Source organism: Microtus ochrogaster, chromosome 17 (genome assembly GCF_000317375.1).
Source record: "Microtus ochrogaster isolate Prairie Vole_2 chromosome 17, MicOch1.0, whole genome shotgun sequence".
NCBI lineage: Eukaryota > Metazoa > Chordata > Mammalia > Rodentia > Cricetidae > Microtus > Microtus ochrogaster.
This window is the reverse complement of record NC_022019.1, coordinates 1,160,703-1,165,549: the sequence shown is the minus strand read 5'-3', so window position 1 is coordinate 1,165,549 and position 4,847 is coordinate 1,160,703.

Here is a 4,847-nt window from a genome sequence, read left to right as displayed (position 1 = left end):
TGTATGCATGTATGTATGTATGCATGTATGTGTGTAAGTGTGTTTCCTTCTGCTCCAGCCCCTCTAGTGCTGGAATTACATGTGCGTGTCCCCATGCTTTCACAAACCATTATGTTTCCATAAGAGCAGAAACGTCTGTGCAGTTTAAACGTCTTGGATCTGAATTGAAGTGTTTGAGTCAGTACTGCGTGGTCCAAAGTGTTTATGTTGCGTGTTCAGTGAAGTCACGCGACACAGTGAGGCCGAGCATGGTAGAGGACAGCACGGGCTCAGCACGCATTCAATCATGAATTAATTGTTGGTCACTATATGTTCAAAAGGCAAGTTTTTTGGTGGCCTTCCATCTGCAGTTTAGGTGTTGAGATCCACAGCTCAGGAAACTGGACTGATGCCCATTCAGCTCCTGCTCATCTCCACACACAGTAAACTTGCAAAGGCTAGCCTTTTGCTCTAGATGTTTCTCATGACTTCCAGCCAGACTCACAGCAGAAGTGCATCCTGGGAGGCTTCCCTTGACACGTCTAGACAAAGTGCATGCTGCTTCTTCCTCCTTCCTGCTCCTAACCCTCCATTTGTACATCTTGGGACAAACCAAGCTTTCTGGCCCACATTGTACTTCTGTATTTGCTCAGCGCCCTCCTAAGATGATACTTACCACATTGTTGTCCCTGTGTGTTTGCTTTCCCCCATTAGGTGATGAACTCTGGGGAGAAGTCACTCCTCTTTAGTTTCCTCAGGGACTCGCGCCGAGAATGCTCCTCGGCCATGTAACTCAATATTTAACAGATGAATGAGTCTATATAATATATTATGGAAACACTGATGATGGAGTCGCTCTCTATACTCTTCACACTGAATAAAACATTAGAAGTGTCACATTAACATAGCAAACAGGCATCTGTGACATTTGAGAAACGGCCCCAGGCAATGCCCCTACTCAGATGAGGCCCACTGGAATCTGAGATCTTCTGTTTGTTTGGCCAGCACCTCTACATGCGCTGTGGATCTCTGAGTGCTTTGGAGGTGGTTAAATCCAGTTGGGGGGGAGAATTCGCTTCAGCTAAGGTTTTATTAGCTTAATTGTTCATTGATTAATGTTCATTGACTAAGCCAGCAGGCGTTTATCAAATTCAGTGCCCGCCACATTGCTGAGCATTGTTCTAGGGCTGGAGACACTATGGCCAAATTACAACTGCGACAGTAGAAGGGTTGGTGGGAATCCTTCAGGTTACTGATCCCAAATGGGTCCTCAGAGTTCCCAGGTCCCACATGGACTGGTCAAAATTCTCTAGACAATAGGGTCACGTAGGCTCAATGGACCTGACTTTCCATCTTGAATCTGCTCTTTAAAATTTTAATTTTATTGATTAGTATTCTGTGTGTGAGAGAGAACAGATGCTCAAAGGCCATGGCACAGGTGTGGGGATTGGAGGGTAACTTTCAGGACTTGGTTCTTTCCTTCCACGAGGCATTCCTGGGACTTGATTCAGATCATCAGCCTGTCATGGCAAGCACTCTGACCTGCTGAGCCATCTTGCCAGCCCAATCTAAATTTATATAGGGAATTAGTTCACACAATTATGGAGACAGGGAAAACCTACGATTTGTGTTTACCAGGCTGAAAACCAAGGAGACCTGGTACCCAGCCTGCATTGATGGGCAGTGGCTGCCTGGTGGGGCTTTGAGAGATGCTCCAGGTCCAAACAACAGCAGAAGACTTAGCTCTAGGAAGTTTGACTGGAGACCACAACTTTAGCCTCTGCTAAAGTTTAGTGAGTGAAAAACCGAGAAGCAACAACAGATGCTTGCTTCATACTTCCCGTGGTACCAAGCAATGACCCAAGTGACCACGCTCATTCCTGTGGGTAGAGTTAAATGATTTGAGTCCAGTCCCCTCCTGCTCCCCACTTACTCTGCACCATACCCTGATGCAACTATGACTTTATCTTTGTTTCTGCTGCCTTCTCCTCCCTAGTTTTTGATTTATGGCTTTAAAGTAGACACACATGAAAACTCTCTCTGTCTCTCTGTGGAGTGTGTGTATGTGTGTGTGTGTGTGTGTGTGTGTGTGTGTGTACGTGCACACACACAGGGAGGCCGGTGGTCAGCCTTGGATGGTGTTACTCAGGAGTGACCCACCTTGTTTTTTAAGACAGGGTCTCTCTCGTACTAGGACCTAGGGATTACTGGCTAGGTTTGACTGGCTAGCCAGTGAACTCAGGGGATCCACCTGTCTCTTCTTTCCCAGTATTGGTACTACAAGCTCAGGCTACCCTGCCTGGCTTTTTAAACGGGCACAGGGGGTTCAACTCAGGTTCTCATGCTCATGTTGCAAGCATTTTATTAACACGCCACCTCCATAGCCCACAAGAAATTGTAGTGGGAGTCAGGCGATGGTGGTGCATGCCATTAATTCCAGCCTGGTCTATGGAACGAGTTCCAGGACAGCCAGGGCTACACAGAGACACCCCATCTTAAAAACAAGCAAGCAAAACAAAACAAAACCAAAATCAACCAACCAAACAAAAAATTGTCTGTGCTGGAACAATTGTGTTTAGTAGCTACCAAGAATTAATTCTATTGTAACATTTACCAGTTAGATCCTGGTTGTTATTAAACTATTGCCAATAGAAAATTTCATGTTCTTTTCAAATTTGAGGTGCTAGTCCCCAGTCACTGATCTTGCAAGGACCTAATATTACCAGAGTTTTTACTGGTGAGTTTGTAAAGGTTGCATGCCAGTCCAGGAGGCGCCACTGTTTGTGTTTGTCTTAGACACTGGAGTCTCGAGATTACTCAGACCCTTGCTCTTCCTCCTATATATTTATTTAGTCTTGTAACAGGGGACGCCAGGTGGCTCCAAGATACTTTCTTTCTGATGAGTTAAACAGTATTATAAATATTCTGATAACTATAACTCATGAGTGAGATAACAAAAGTCATTGAGGTTTCTGGATATAATATCTCATACCTGTCAGCCCGGCACTCAGGAGGGAGAAGCGAGACCACGCTGGTCTGTAGCGAGTTTCAGGTTAGCAAGGGCTGTGTAATGAGACTCCAATACAAACAATCTGATGCTGAAGGGATCCAGGCACTACACAGGGAAGGGCAGGGGGAAGAGAAATCAGGAAGGTGGTTCATGGTAGCAGAGTCAATCAAAGGGGACGCAGACTTCACAGGCATGAAATTTTCTATATAGTTGTGAGAGATGATGATGAATTAGTCAACCTTCGTTCCAGGGAAATAAACAGAAAGGCATTTTATACTCGTGGAAGGGAAAAGAGAAAGAGGGTGACAGTTTTGTTTTTGCAGTGCTGAGGATGGAACCTGGGGCCTTGGGCACGATTGTTCGACCTCCCACCACAGACTCAATTGAGACTGTCGTTTTGTGTCAAGGTGACAAGGTGTGTGCCTTGCTGGTGAGGTGAAGAATGAGCAGTCAAAGGAGAATTCTCTCTGCCTCTCCTTTCTTTCCCCTTTCTCCCTCCCTCCCTCTCCCCCTCCCTCCCTTCTAAATCAGGATTTTGCTATGTATCTTAGGTTGGTCTAGAACTTAAAATTCTCCTGCCTCAGACTCCTGCGTGCTGGGATTACAGGCTTGCATCATGCGCTACCACACTCAGAAAACATGTTACTTTTCGTAAACCTCTGGTGGTTAGTAAGCAAGTGCTCATCAGCTTGGCATGAAGATTAACCCTAGACTCAGCTTAGCACACACCGGCCTGTTCACCTGTTCCCTCCTCACACAGAGAACACTTTTCTCCTGCGCACATGTTTAACCCTTCTCTTCTGTGCCTGGGACTGTGTGTGTGTGCGCGTGCGCGCGCGTGTGATGCTCATGCAGTGTGGACTGGTGTGTGCCCTTTGGGTGTACGTGCCGAGGCCAGGGAAGGATGTCCAGTGTCCTGCTCTATCACAGGCCACCCTATTCCTTCGAGACAGGGTTTCTGCAGTCTAGTAGGAGCACGTTCCAGTGATCCTCCTATCCCTGCTTCCCGGGGACTTGGATTACAGTTTTTGATCATGAAGCCTGGCTACATTTTTGCTTCTTGTATGAAATGTAGTAAGAACTCTTTTAAGTGAAAGATTTGGTAAGACTTGGTTTTGAGGCAGCATCTCCTCTCCCAAAGGACAGCCTCCATTTTGGGGACAGTCTCCTGGGTGCCCAGGTTGCGAGGGGAAACTTGTTCCTAGGCAAAGTTGAGTGGATGGTTGACAGGATGGATGACTACGTGTCTAGTGGGGATTCCACAGAGGACTGACTGAGCCGGGCGTGCGCCCGTTCACTAACACCCTTGGGAACTTCAGAGCCTGTTTGTGTCTGTGCAGTATGAGAGAAAGATGGGAGCCTCCTGAAAATATGACCTAAGTCCACAGTTCGGGGTTGGGATTGCAGGGTTGGCTTTTAGCACAAGCTGGAAAGTAAATCCAGAGAGCTCTGAAAAGCCGAGCACTGATGTCTTTCTGTCCAGTTACCTGACAGCTCCTGTTTTGGTTTGTTTCATTGCCTTGGCAGTGAGCACTTCAGGGGGCTTTCCCTTGCATGACAGTAACAAGTAACAACTCTAAACAGCTGATTCTCTTTTCTCCTTTGAGTTAAGTGCTTGGGTAGCCCAGGCTGGCCTTGAACTTTCTATGTAGTCGAGGGTGACTTTGAACTTGTGGTTTCCTTGACTTCGTTTCCACAGTGCTGTGATTAGAGGCTTGTGCACCATGGAATATGAGGGACAGAATGGAGGGGCTTTGTGCATGCCAGTCAAGGCAGTTTTCTATATGAAAAAGACCTGAAACATTTAGTTCATTGGTGATTAGTTCACACGCGTGTGCGTGTGCACACACACACACAC